Source organism: Athalia rosae, chromosome 5 (assembly GCF_917208135.1).
Source record: "Athalia rosae chromosome 5, iyAthRosa1.1, whole genome shotgun sequence".
Taxonomy (NCBI): Eukaryota; Metazoa; Arthropoda; class Insecta; order Hymenoptera; family Athaliidae; genus Athalia; species Athalia rosae.
Genome location: NC_064030.1, coordinates 2,405,014 through 2,420,329, shown reverse-complemented (window position 1 = coordinate 2,420,329; position 15,316 = coordinate 2,405,014). Strand labels below are relative to the sequence as shown.

Here is a 15,316-nt window from a genome sequence, read left to right as displayed (position 1 = left end):
CTCTCCGGAGAAGGCATGCCCAAATAAAAGGAGAGATGGAAAAATTGTGAATTTTCCACTCCAATATTTCTGCGTCGCGCTCCTTCTTCTTAAGGTCTCCTTTTTCAATAGGAGCGCATCTTATCTATCATACGACTTTCCGAGTACGTCGTACACCGTCGTATACCTGTATCTCCATACGAACGTGCAGATATGATTCAGGGAAAAGTGTGTATAGCTATATATGTTTTTGAATATATTTCGGATGCATATTACCTGTATTATATATATGTATATATATATCAGAAACTAGTCGAACGGAGTGCCGAGTATTTATGTAAGCGTGGAAGTAACTCTTGAAAAGCTGCTACTAACCTTATCCCATCCCTTTTTGGAAAACTGGTCGCCGTCGGGGCTTGGTAACCCGCGCGCTACGTATTACCCCGATATACACACACGTATAAACCACCCCGCCTATTTACCATCTAGGCGTTTTCCCATGTTTCAAGAATTTCGTACACACGCGTCTCCCGTACACCCGTTTCCATATCCGTGTGCCGCGTATCCGTATCAACATCCTGAACGGTATGAACGTGAAATTTTCGGTCTGCCTACACACCTGCGGATTTAGAGTCGGGCATCTTTATGCCGTCTATACACCTACGCGGGCGGTTCGCAGAGACGTGTTAGCCCCGAGGTTGGTTCTTACGGTTCGACGTTGGTTCGATGGTATTTTTATGCCAGGGCGTACAAAGATCCCTTTGAAAAAGTGTAATAGGGGTTGGTGCTGCCGGAGCGGAGAGGAGAAAAAAAATATATTTTCACCCAAAGCTAAAGGTCCTGGTAGGTACGTAACCCATATTTTCGGTCGGCTCCGTGCACGCGCCGCCTCCCCCCCTCGCCCTCCCCTCTCGCCCTCCCCTCGCCCTCCCCTCGCGCTCTCGAACTTGCAAAAGAGTGAAAATATATCGCCAAAGGTTTCCTCGCGGTCAAAGAAACGGCGGGAGAAGAGGGGAAAAAAAAAATAAAAGTCCAACGTCCAATTTTTGCGAGCAGCTTTTTTCACATCTAGCCCACCGACTCACCTTCGGGCTTAATTCGTCACCTTCCGCTATGGATTTATATCGCTCGACGAAATATCCCCCACCTGCCGACTCGACGAAACGACTATCCTGAGGATAAGCTCGAGTATTTTCCACCGGGATTGGATCACGGAACGAAAGAGTACAGCTGCTTGTAATAAAATGGAAAGAAAAAAAAAAAAAAAAAAAAATCAACACACAAATGACACAATAAACGTCGGGACAATGCACTCGAGATTGAATTCAGGGTGTGCGATGAATGAAGGAGGAAAAAAAAAAGCAAAAATCCCACATACCCGATGAAGTCGCAACGCAAATTTCGGTATACAAGGTTGTATAATGTATGGGGCAGAGAGTAATGGGGGTGGGTTGCAGGGGGGGTCGTTTTCATCTCGGGCAAATGGCGCAGATGTTGGTCGGCTTGTACACATCCGTCGCGTGTGTGCGGTGCGATGTTCCGCGGTACATACATACATACGTACGTAACGTGAACGTGCACGCGCGGCTGTACCCGAAAGGGTTGGTCCGTGTATGCAAAACTATATAATACCGGTGGGCGATGGCGGGCGGTAGAACGTTTATGAAAAAGCAATCATTTATTCCTGACAACGTCATGTTTACGTGTGACTGGCTACCTACGCGGGCGCTAGAAACGCGGGGCGGAAAGGGCACGACGGAAGGTGGGCCGTGTGCGTGAATTCGTCGGAGGAAGAGGAGGGGGAGGAGGAGGAGGATATACGGTACAACGTCATGTAACGTCGTTTATAACGCTTTCCGCGGAAACACACATTTCATTCTCGGCACACATTAAAATCGCAATTCATAAAGCTGAAATACTCCGGCATTTGACGCTGCGAACACCGTGGCGGGGGAAAAATACACCGAAAACCGTCAGGCGGAATGCGGACGACGGGCGACTGCGAACCCAGTTCAAATAAAGATAAACTATTTTCCACCGCGTACGCGTACGTCGGGGTAAAAACTGCATCTCTCGCTGTTCGCGTCGTCGTCGTCGACGTCGGACGAATGAAATTTATGAATAAACAATCGGGTGCGGGCGCACGCCGACGCGTCGAGGGTAAATAAATAATAATATACGTGTAGGGCGCAATCTGTTTCGCGGGGATCGCTATCGTTACTCTTTCGAACGGTGGTCCCGTACAAAATCCCCTCGTCATAATCATCGCCTCGCTTACCGCCGTTGCGGTATGAATGTTGTCATTAACAAACTCATTATTGTACCCGACCTCGTTATTATTATTGCACGATGCCATTTTCGCCGGCGGATTCATCGATCGGTTAAAACGTTCGGATTTCGAGCCGAAACCTCCGTCCGTCCGTCCGCTAGCGTACGAACCTACATACGGTTAATATAACGGGACAAGCGTCGGCCAGAGGACTGTTCTCTAATAAAGTCACGTTCATGGACCATTTCGGTTTATCGGGGGGAACGGGGACGGGGGGACGAAATCGCGGTATAAGGTCCGCCGGCAGCACCGCGCCGTCCCGTGTCCCGCTGTTGCAGCTCCGGCTATTACGCCGACAATAGGTCCGGTCCCTTGTTGCGTACGCGTACGTACCACGTACACACCCGTGCCAACGCACCTGTTAAATACGATCGCCTCACGCACTCCTGGAACTGCACGGCTACGCTGGTATATTGCGTCGAATGCAACGCGCGTGTTCCGTGTCCCCCGCGTGGAATATCGCCGTCAAATTGCTTCCACTCGCCCCACACCCCCCCCGATCTCTTTGACGCAGTCGCGCCGGTCGCGCCGGACAAACGTAAGATCGTTCTCTCGTGCGGGAATTCGCAAACATTCCCCCGTATCGTCGGAGCACGGGGTATAAACGTGTTGGCCGAGTCAATTTCCTATTAGAAACGCGTTCGCCGATACGACGTGCACTCGGGTGGAAACTGCAGCCACCGCGAATTGGGTGACTTTGCCTAGCGACTGCGATTCGGGGTAATGGGTGATCTCGATCGTTCGGACGAACGGAGGGGGTGCGTGTCGCACCTCCGGAGACCGAAACGGAATTTCGTTTCAACTTTTCGAATTAATTACTCTTGCACGAGCTCGACGCGCGCGTCACCGTCAGGGTGAATTCGTTAGCTCCTGTTTTATTTTCGTTCGATTATTTTTTTTCTCTCCGCTCGGCATTTACCGCGTCCACTCGTCTCTCGAATAGCGAACGATCGTAGGAGTGTATTTGTCGAGCGCGATACAACGTGACGTAAAGGACATCGGCTAACGCCGCTTTCTCGCTCGCTCGCTTCGAGCTAGCTGCTGCTCTCGAAGCGAACGCCGATATAATTTCACCCCATCGAGAGGAGAGGAGGCGAGGAGGCGAAGAGACAAAGAGAGCGAGTGCTCGAGTGCGGTATAGATTGCCCGAAGAACATAGAACTTCGAGTGTCTCTCCCTTTACCACTTCGGATCGTCGAGGACCTAGCCTCGGTGCGTCAAGGATCCACCACCAGCCACACGCGGTACCGACGAGTGCCCTTAAATTTCTGACTTCCGTCACTCTCCTTCCATACCACCCCCCCACCGCTTCACGCTCGACGGGATACACCGAGCCCCGGCGCAGGGCCACCGCACTTCATATTTTTACTAGCCGATCAAACGTTGATTGGCGAAATTTTAACGAGCTCGCCGCGAACGCGATATTCACGACATTCCGGACGTGGAGTCGGAAAAGAAGGTGGGACTGCCCGAATTTCGCCTAGCGATAAACGAGAGTTGTGTAACGCGCCGAGTACAAAGAGAGGAAACCGTTCGGTCGTTTGTTCGTCCGTTGTAATTAAACGGGGTGCTGCAATTAGAGTGAATAAACGTTGAAAGGTTGTCTGGCTTCGTGCATATCATCTGTCTCGAGGTCTCCGGGAAGCCCCGGAGGTGTACGTCGTCGTCCGTTAGAATCCGTCTTACCTCCGGCATGGCGGCGAGTCTTTTTCTTCGCCAACGTCCTCGAAGCTTCGACATCCCCGTTCTGACAGCGCGCGGTCGCTTGTCGCGGGCTGTCGACGCCCTCGTTAAATCTAATACGACGTTTAATCGATCTCCGATGTATCGCCTTGTACATTCGGTATATTTGTCATTATATTTTCTCCACTCGTTGAAAATCATCGCGTTTCGTCGTGTTTTTTTTTTTCATTTTTTTGTTCCATCGCGACCACCGTTATTGCAACATCCCGCGCAATCCCGCTGATGCATTTTACCGAATGCATTTCGTTACGGAGTTACGATCCGCCGCGCCGCGAGCTCCACCGCATTTATTCTTCGTTCCAGATATTTCGCTGACGCGTCGCATATATCAAACAGCTTAAAGAGAGGGCTAGACATTTACTTCCGCTTCTTTTCACCTATTCTTTAGACTCTCATTCTTTTATGCAGAGATGCATGTGTAAGTGCGCGTATAATGCTCCACCGTTTTTACAAGCGAGGAGAAAAATCAATCGAGCTATTCTCCGCGGATTTTTAATTTGTTTTTCTTTTTTTCTTTTTTTTTTTTTACTCTTACTCGAAAATAATGCTAATTTGTTTCGTTCGGATTGCGGGGCGTGACTCCGAGGAGTGAGGGTCTGGTTTTTACTCTAGTATCGCTTTCGCATTGTGTATAAATATATATATACACGCGATATATACGAAGCATAATTACACTTCGTATTCCGGTTTCGTTGGTTGACGGTAAATATGAAATGTTGAAATAAAGTAGCGAGCTCCGCGAGCTCATAATTAGCGTATAATAATGCCGTATTTTAGGGTCGTATTAAAAAAATCCCGAGTAAAATGAGTGTGAAACTTGAGGGAGGGAAATAACTCTGGGGAGTAGCGAGTCTTATCATTAAGAGAGTGACTCGTCGCTGTCCGCGCGATTTGTGGCTTTCGCGTGTTCGTTCTCCTCCCTTCGCCGGCAACACCCCTCCCCCGCGAATCTCCTCGCGACGAGCTACTCCGCGAGTGATAATAAATATGCATAATTAGTGGAGAGAAAACCAGAAGAGTGAGAAAGGGAAAAAGGAGAGTCGTCGTCGTCGTCGTCGACGTCGTCGTCTCTCTCCCTTTCTTTGGGCGATGGGCGGTTCAAAGCGCGTTATCCTAAGCGTAAGACAAACAAGAGAGCTCTTCCCGGGACTTTTGGTGCAGAAGAGAAGGAACGAGTGAAACAATATTGTCCCTATGTAATTATAAAGAGGCTGGCGGGTCCCCCCCCCTCTTCTCCGTTTTGAGGAAGCCGCAAAACTAAGAGCGCGCGCGTGCGATGCGGGGTAGAAAAACTCACGGCGTATAGAGGAGGAGGACGAGATGTCTGAAGGCGAGGTTGGAAGCAAAAACAAAGGGCAAAAGCAAAACCGATATCGCAAGTCGAGCATTACTCGGTTACCCGTTATAGAGCGCCTCGAGCGTTGTCCTTATTGATTAATACCAAGTTTCTCTATATAGATATCAGCGCCGATATTTGTCAAGAGACGGCGAAGAAACGCAATTGGAAAAGCCATCCTGACCGCCCTCCCCCGCTCTTTCCGTCCCCTCTTTATTTTCCCCTTTTTCCGAGGTCATACCTACCCAGAAGCTGCGCGAAATCTGAATAAAACCTGCTGATCGGTTTTCCCGCTGCAAAAACTGGATCATAATGGCAGCGATAATATTCATTATGATCCTTGCTCAAACAAGAGCCAACAAAAATCACGAAGAAGAGATTGAAATAGAGAAAAAAAAAAAAAAAAAATAGTAGAAAAGAAGGAGGATCGGCTTTGATAGCTTCGGTGGAATTAATAGACGGCTGCCGATTGCAAAAGAAGTAGTGAGAATTGATCATCTTTCATCGCTGCAATCCGGTCTAATTATATTATGCAGATTTTCGTCGTTACTCACGGATTAATAATGCCTGACGACGCTAGCTTCTGCGTACGAGCGACTCCAACGGCGGTTTGCTTTTCCTCTGAAAATATAAAAATAGAATCGTGTTAAATTCATAGCGCTGCGCGAGGGAAGAGTTCGAATGTTTGGTTACACCGAAACCGCCTCGATTATATCGATCGATTAGCTCGGCCGTTAATTAATCTAAAATTAGTGCACGCCGGCTAGGGTCAGCGAGTCGCTCGTTCGCACGACGGGGTAAATTTTTGGAATCAGAGTACCCGTCGAATGCGGGGCGGTTTTCCTCTTAGTTTTTTGCCGGGTAAAAATACTTACGGAATGCGGACACGTGAATCATAAAATATTACGATACGGAGGACAGACGCCCTGAAATCTGAAGGGGGATTTCGGACCGCGCAACGTCGGACAAATGCCGGGCAATTTGTGGTTCAAGGAGGGTTTTATCCAGAATAAATTATGGCCAGGTTGTGCGGTTACGTTATTGGTGGGGGATGTTTCCACCTTCACGGTTACGCGAAACATACCCTGTTCCAAGGGAGCCGAGACGAGTAGCTCGGACCGGACGTGAAACGGTTGCATTTCGAAGTCGTGCGACATGCGACTCCTTCCTCGCCCCGAATCGAGGAAAATCGCGCCTCGTCGGGAAAATAAATTCGACGAGTTCTTGACGAGAACTCGCGCGGAAGATCTTTGATTCTTTTTCAAGAGGACGTAAACGAAAGAGTAATTGAAGGAAGCGGGGGAAAAAAAGGAAGGGAAAAATAGGAGTGCGAGTGACGGTAATTGTGAAAAGGAGATAACGCCGACGAAAAAGTAGGGGAACCCCCTCGGATACAAAAGACAGAAGGGGGTTGAGGTCGACGCTTTTTGTTTCTGTTTTGGTTTCAGTTTCTGCTCCACAAGGAACAAAGGAGTCGGTGTAATTTCCGCGTCAAGGTGTCGCAGGTATTTAAATTTAAGGGGGCGATAGCGAGCGGCGCGGCGCGTGAAGATCAAGGGTGGTTACCCGCAGCGTGGAACATTTATGCTCGTATTTTTTACACGCCGGTACCGGCGACGCTGCCGTTGCTTGCTGCAGGTGCGGACGTAGCTAGCGACGGATTAGCTAAATTAAGAAATCTGGTGGATGCGGCGGTACAGCCGCCTCCCGGTTGAACGGGATCGGCGGGCATCTGCCACGGGGAATAAATAATTAAACACCGACGTCGATGCTCCCGCCGTTGCGTCGTTTCCCTTAATTCTTCAGGAGGGTAAATAAATAGCGAGGTGCAACCCGGTATGTACCGTAAAAAAAGTGTATTTTTATTTTTTTCACCTCTCGACGTGGAATTTAACGAGGACCGCCGTATACAATAGCTCCGTACGCCTGTTAAATATGAAATTTGGCTGAAAATTTTATTTAATTCATTCCCCGAACCGCCCGCCGCCTCACTATTCGACTTTAAAGAGCACGCTAATTTTACGGGGTGAGTTGTTGCCGCCGCAGTGGTGCGGGAGAAAATTGCATCAATTTTATAGCGCCGAGGGAATCCCGCGTACAGGTCACGTTCGTCATGATAGGGAGTATCGAGATGAAGAAGGGTGAACGAGAGAGACGGAGGGTGCGAAAGTGGCGGAGGCCCCTCTCTCTTTTCCCTTTCACTCTCACGAAGCTGTTAATTTGGCAAAGCACCAACCGATTTGTTAAGCGTTGCGCTATGAGCGCCTAGATTAAAGTTCCTTACCCGGAGACACTTGGAAGGAGCTCTATGTACTCGGAGTTTCGCTTAAGTGACTAAAGGACTAATTTTCACGCGTGCTCGTGTCGCCAATGACAATATTTCATTGTCCCGGATCGTCTGGAATCTCGAGACTCGTGTCTCGCGGTGTACACGTAGCTACGAAGCGTAAACGCAAACGGACGAGTGATATAGAAATCGAGGGAAAATGCGCTTCAAACGCGAGGAAATGATATCCACTTTGTTCGCCGTTATTCTCTCACGGGGATAGCGTTCGGAGTACGCGTTTCCGAATAAACCGTGAAATCGGGTTGAACTTGCAGGAAGCGAAACGTCGATGGCGCGACACCCGCGAGGCGTTCGTACACATATACTCGAGGTGGTGCAGAAAATCGACGACAACGCGGAACGGACGGACGAACGAAGAGACATTTTCCGAATTCATTCCAGCGTCTGCCTACACCTCAAAGTGCGGGGCGAACGCCTTCTTCCGGCAGACTTCACACTTTCGTTTCAAAATATTCGAAGGGTGTAACCGGAGGAGGAGGAGGAGAAGGGAGAATAGGGAGAGGGAACGGGAGAGAAAGAATGAGGAACAGTCGAGAGAGTGAGGGAAAACCGTGGAATTGGGTTTAGCCCGAGGAATATTTCCGTTTTTGTCACAATCTTTGACACGTTTCAGGGTACCGGGAACGATCCAGACTACAACGTCGTCGTCGTCGTCGTAGACGACGGCGAGAGGGTTTTCCAGTTTTCTACCGGTTTTTCTTCTCGACGCCGTTTTCCAGCTGCCGAGGGTGATCGACGCCTACGAGGAGGGCTCGCGAAAAAGCGCAGAGACTTCGGTTGATTGTTGAGCGAGAGTAGAGGTGGGCGCATACGACAACTGGGGTGGTAGTGACGAGTGAAGACAGTTTTTGATCGATATCCGATAAAGTTGCTGATTGGAGGCGAGTTGCCCGTTGACTTTCGACCCCGACGTGCCGCGTGACGTACGTACCTACGACGCGGCGACCGTTCACGTACACGTATCATACCTACGTACGCAGCGTACTACAGATAAATAATTATACGGACTTCAAACCAAACGTCAGATGCAGGGTTTATGCATATATATACATAGGTATATATATATACCCGGGCGAACCAATGTTCGAACGGACGGAGGGGGACGTGGCGATAACATCGACGTTAACGTGAATACGTGATTAATTGAAACATACACGCGAATTAAAAACTAAATTTTCAAGAGGGTCGCGCGGTGCGGACAACCCCCTTCGATCGTAACGATCTCCACTCCGCGGCCTTTAATTATCGCACGTGACACGGGTACGTGTAAAAACTGAGGAGATAATAAAAACATGGCGAATTACAGACGGCATCGATTCGAGCCTCTTCGCTCTCCGGATTGAAAGCATTTTCCAATTGCCGAGGAGCGGTTGTCGCGCGGAGGCACAAAAGGGGTTATGGCGTGGATATTCAAAATTGGAACTCTCGGGTTCATTACATCCGGTGAAAGGGTGTGGTACACTGCAGTACCCCGGCCTCCCTAATTATTTGGAAATAAATCACCGGGAACGTTGCGGGTGTCGTAGTTGTCGCTGTCGACAAGGCAGCCATTAATATGGACGTGGATACAGCGGGTTCGAGGCGGTGGAGTCCGCCCAGGCTTCGCAGAGAGAGTATTCGGCCAGTATTTCGAGTTCACAATTTCGTACAATTCGTGTTTCGCCTTCCTTTCTTCGATGCCGCGGGAACTGCCGCCGTCGCGCGAAAGGGGTAAAAGCGCGATGAAAATTCTCCCCATCGGTAGCTTGTTCTTTCCCCCCGTTCCACACCGTCTCCGTTTCTTTTTGTGAAAAAGAAAGAGAACCTCGGGGTGGTAAAGGGAATAAGGGTGCCTCGGTTGTTAAAGGTCCAACGCCTGCTAAGTAGCAGCTCTCCAGTCTGATTGTAAGTCTCCGTTCCACCGGCAGCGACTCGATTCGGCAGAGCCGTTTCGGCGTATATACATATACAATGGGAATATATACCTGGAGAGTCCTGGTAAAACTCTATCGTCGGATCGGCGAGGGTAAAATAAAAATAAAAAGGAATAAAAAAAGAAATAAAAAAAAAATGACAAAAAAAAATAAATAAAATGAGAGAATAAGCGGGAGGACGAGGGGGACATTTCGATAAGATTTTTACCAGAGCTTCGCGAGACCGGAACATCTGGGATTCCGATACGCCGCGGGCGTATCTATACATCCCCATATATAACTCTATATTATACTACAGAGCGTGACAATCCGCCAGACCATCTTCGAGAGAATATCTCTTCCCTCAAAGATCTTTTCTCCAAAATAAATCGCTCAAGAATAGAGACGCCGGGCGCCCTTTACGTCACCCCGGCTACGGGGGTGCTCGCGTTTAGCGATCGACGCCGACGTAAAGTCCGAAAAATATACCCTGTGTCCCGTCGATTACCGACGCGGTGTGTCCGGTCGCTCGCCGGTCAGGCACCACTTTCGCTGCATCGCCACGAATGAAATTCAGAAGGACGATAAGAAATCAGAAAATGAATCGCTATTACACGAATTTCAATATAGTCCGGTATGAATGCGTATCTTCATCAGATCCTTACGCCGCGTAACATTATTTATAATGTTATCAGTTTTATCGCTGTGTCTAATGTCTGCGGTGCCGAGGTAGTCTCATAAACGTGGCCAGCGAACACGCGACGATATTTGCCTACCACCACCCTTACCTTCTACTACCACCGCCGCAGCAGCGTGTAAACATATTTAATTCGGTGTAAAGTAAAAGTTAGGGGGAAGGAAACACACAATTCCGTGCGTACCACAATTTTCATTGTAAGTACACGTCAAATTCACGGGGGTAGTTCTCGTTTTGATATACACTGATTGGTGTACCGTCCGAATATACGTATACGCACATCGATTCAACGTCCACAATTTTATCAATCTACGATTTCTGTGTGAGAAAGAAAATGAAAAAGAAAAAAAAAATAATAAAAGGAGAGAAAAAATAAAACTGATTAGTCCAGGAATACGTTTCTCTTCGCCTAGACGCATTCTACATCGAAGTAGCTGTCGTTCCACGCCTCGTTAACGACTATCAATTTTTAATGGGATATTGATCATGTCACGAGATTATACGGATAGGGCATTTCATGCCAAATTACCCGGCTACGCGCGACGCTGATCATTTTTCTGATAAATTATTCATGTTCTATTAAAAGACGCCATTGTTTCCAGTTTCGGTGACGTTCATATGAATCTCCGCGTCAATAACAAGATGCTTTTAGACCGATGCGACGGTGATATTTTCCCTGTTTTTTTTTTTTTTTTTTGGATCCTATTTCTCACAGATTTCCATATTCGAAGGACGAGGATTACGATTGACCCTGACGTATCGTCGTCATTCATTTCTACACAAATCTCGCGAGTAACGGTAGAAGAATTAACGAAAAAAAAAAAAATCAAAGCAATCGGCTGAGATCGAACATTCGGACGTTTCGGAACTTGGAGAAATTTCGAGGGAAAAATCATAACCAGGTCAGTTCGCACGTATCGCAATATCGCAAAGGGGATCAAACAGCCCGAGACACGATCGTTACGTGTCAGGAGACACAAAAACGCCGATCGAGTGGCGTAATATTTTTTTCCCCGATTGTCAAAACCAAATGGATACGCGGATATTTACCTACCTTTCGCTTCGGAATAACACACGTAAGACAGAGGGGCTAGTTTACCCTCATCATCGACGTTAAAATGACAGTGGGGGAATATGATTTTCCCGGTAACATCGCACCCGTCCCCGACATTATCTTTCGAAAATATACAATTGATTAGCAGGTGGCGGCGGTACAGAAGAGTGGTCTGGGGGTGTTGATGGGGTGGTACGTAAGGCATGTATATGTATATCGCAGCTACTTGGCTATGCTATGCCACAACGCATTTTCAACTCGGGAATTATTCATGTCACGTTTCCCATATTTTATGCCGGATTGGCACCAGCCGCCGATTACGAGTGAGGGGAAAAAAAAAAAAAAATGCTGTATGAAGAAAGCAGGGGGGGGGGGGGGGGAGGGAAAAAAAAATCAAATAAAAAACAAATAAAATGAAAAGAAAGGGAAAAAAAAGAACAACTACGAATGGAAAGGGAAAATAGCCCACTTTAAATTATTATCACAAACGCAATTTGGTAGCGCGCGATAGAACGATTTGATTTTCGCTTCACCCTTCGCGACGAATGGAATAAAAGGAAGAAAAAGAAAAAGAAAAAAAAAAGTAGAGGGAGAAACAACGTTGCACTTGCATATAATTTGGCAACTCGTGTCGGGGAGATGAATTTTTTTTTGTCTCCGTTATTTTTGGCTATCGATATATTTCCAGATTATGCAGGTACACCGCTGTAATACCTAAGGTGGAAAATAATGGAGAGGCTGCAGGGAAACTGGTTTCGCGATGCGGGCTATCGTCTGGTATGTGTCCGTGTACGTACACGATATGCGTACACTACATACCTACGCCTATACATACGTACGCGGAGGTTGCAGGGGATGGAAGAGAATTTGCCAATTTTACGGTGGTCGAGCGCTAAATTGAAAATTAGCGAAGCGTCCTTCGCTGCTAGGATTTTGTCAATTAATTGTTACTGATAAATTCCCGAACAGTCTTGACAGGTTTACAAGAATAACGGGATCGCGGCCGCAGTGACGGCGGGGATCGGCTAATGTGACAAATTAACGAGATGCGTTTTCTCAATTTCTTCGAGAGCGGGATATCGGTTCGATTTTCATCGTCATTTTTTTGGAATCGCGATTTTCGCGCGAATGCTCCATTTCCCAGTTATTTATAATATACCAAGTCAAATACCCCAACACCTCGCACGAGCGATGACGTGCGGTATATACATATGCGGTTTGCACGAATTCATTACGACCTGGGTGAGGGGCGGGGAAGGGTGGCTGAAAATTCTTGGTGTTTGGAGCAAGATTGATATTAAATCTGCATACCTTTGTTGCACCGCGCCACGGTGCACCCCGGCAGTCGCACGGTAGCGGCGAAACTGTGAGCCATTGTCGTTTGTAATATAAAATTGCATAAATCCTTGACTCCGTTATTACGGTTCGGTATTCGCTTAGCAATTTACAAGACGCGTGGCGAGGGCTCCGGCACAATATGGATACACGTGAGTACGGGCGATACAGATATACCGTATTTATATGTAAAAGTACCTTTTGATCGGGCTTCATGGCGCACGCTATTTCTGTGCAACTACACGATTCGAAAGCGTCGCGACTGTATACGCGGATCGGATCGACGCCGCGAACGGGCTTGAGCTGTCGACGGTGCTTTAAGGTCTCCCGTCATCCCCCTCTCGGTACGTAGACGAGTGCATACGTGTGTTTCGTTGCTATGCATCGTTGCACTTTTCTCGGATTGATTCGAAAGAGAAACGGATGATTTTTTTTTTTTTCGTCGTCGCGATCCGTCGAAAATAGTCGACGAGAAAGGGAACTCGGAAGAGAAGAGAAGAAGTTGAATTCTCCGGAGAAATATGGGGGCTGTAAAAGAGATTAGAAAAAATGGCGCACGCTCGACATAGCCCGACACAGGTAGAAAGTGAACGGAGCGCGCGCGTGATTTTTTTTCGTTTTTCGCGTAATCCGTCGGACGGGCGTGTACCGGGGATCAGGTTCAAGGTGTACGTCCGTGTCGGGCGAGGGTAACGGGTCCTCGAGGACCCGGTTCGGGTCGGGAGTCCCGTTCGCCAGAGGGGCTAAATCACCGAGTTACGTACAGCGAGGTCTTCTAACGGGGCGTATTACGGGGGCGCGAGAGGTGAACCCGATTCGTTGCAGCCGCCATTACGAAACGGTGTGATTCGGACGATTCGAAATAGAAAATCGTACCGGGGCTGCTGCATCCGTCGCTGTTACGCCGGGAATTAATTATCTGTACGAGTTTCGTTTCTCACGCGTATATGTGCAGCGGGTTTTATTTAAATTTTTTTCTACTCCTCTCCGCTACCCGCAGCTTTTATCTCTGCGCTACGCTATACTCCCGTGCGGATATTCAGTTTTATCAGATTTCACGGGTTCCGCGGCCGTTTTTCTCCTCCTTTTATTCTCTCCGTCGCTATACATACCCATCCAGGCAGGTATACGCTGCGTCCTCTTCTTTCTTTTTCCGCACCCTATTCCAGCTTCCCAATTCCTTGGTATTCAATGAGGCACCGCTGTTACCTCCGCTGCGCCTATGTGTTCGCGTGGGGAGGTATCTCGCTATATCTCCTATCGCTGAAAGTAGTGGAGAAACAGGGGGGGGGTGGTAGCCTACGCGCTTCGTATTTCGACGAGGTAAATGCGAATCGTAAGAGAGAAGGAGCGAGAGAGAGGAGAGGAGATCGGAGAGGGAAGGAAGAAATTCGATCTCCTCTCGACAAACGTCACCGGACGTGACGAAGTATATAGACGTATAGGTCACACGATATAAAAGGCGCCCGTTTAGCTACAGGGCGTCACAAGGGCTCGAAAGGTAAATCCGCAGAATTCGGCCGCGTAATTATCATCCGGTTCGTGTAACGGGTTATGATTTCCCACGTTATTCACGGTACGCGTATACGGACGATGAGGTACGCTGTGCATTATCGCTAAATGGAAAGTACCATTATTTAATTCGTTGTATTCGTAATTAATTAGAATATATCGATTCGCCGTGACCTCGTACTTCCGCTCGCGCTGCACCGTGTACGTGCCGTTGCTACTGTGTTGTTATATTCTTGCCGTTGCTTTTGCCTCTAGCTTCGGCTATCACGCGATGATTTTATACACACCATACCACCGTGCACGGGGGGGGGGGGGGGGGGGTGACATGTACTCACAGTTATAAACCCATAGCGTACTTATTATACCCACATGCGCTCAACCCGTGCTAATAATCGTGCGCCGCGCGCTGTATTAGCATAATCATTTGGGAGGCAAATTCTTCGAGCGAAATTACGAAGGGAACTCACGGTATACGTGGCTACGGTGGATGGAAACGGTACGAAAGAGAGAGAGAGAAAAAGAAAAAATTCCGAGACTGTCTTTGATCCGGAGATCCACTCGGAAGACCGGGAGTTGTAGGGATTAGTGGCGCGAAAGATTAGGAAAGAGACGTTACGTCGGCGTTTTCAACTGAAGTTTTTTCCGACCTTCTTTCCTTCATCCCGGCAACCCCACAGATTACGTTCCCCTTCTGTTCCCCTTCGTTTGGCGGACGTTCCGTTCTAGCCGAAAACTGCAGCGTAACTTGCAGCAGGCTACTTCCATTCTCTCGGTGCTAAGCCTTCGATGTTCTAATTCGGCGAGTTCTTGACACGCGGAATATTTGCTTAAAAATGTCCATTGAGATTGACGACGCGCGTAACACTTGTTCGAAGTCGAGTCTCCGTACAGATCGGATCTCCGTGTGTTTGGCAGAAGCTTCCGAAAAAGGTAAAAAAAAATCAAATGAAAATAGAGAAAGGACCGGATAAATTAAGAAAATAAAATGAAATAAAATAAACTAATAACAGCAACACCGAAACAAACCGTGAAATTAATGAACGAGCAGAATTTATAACCCGCCACATTTGTCGACCAATTAATTATTTAAAG

At 48.0% G+C, this 15,316-nt stretch overlaps 1 protein-coding gene across 5 annotated transcripts in view; it reads right to left on the bottom strand.

Annotated features, from left to right (window-relative positions):
* Positions 1-15,316, bottom strand: part of LOC105693119 (amphoterin-induced protein 1-like) — a 167,562-nt gene that overhangs the window by 59,336 nt on the left and 92,910 nt on the right. For 3 of the 5 annotated variants that reach the window (XM_012412822.3, XM_012412821.3, XM_048655331.1), the window contains one exon: positions 5,942-6,008. The exons of the other annotated variants lie outside the window; for them this stretch is intronic. The gene's annotated coding sequence lies outside the window, so the exon portion shown is untranslated. The remainder of the gene's footprint in view (positions 1-5,941; positions 6,009-15,316) is intronic. 5 annotated transcript variants of the gene reach the window in all.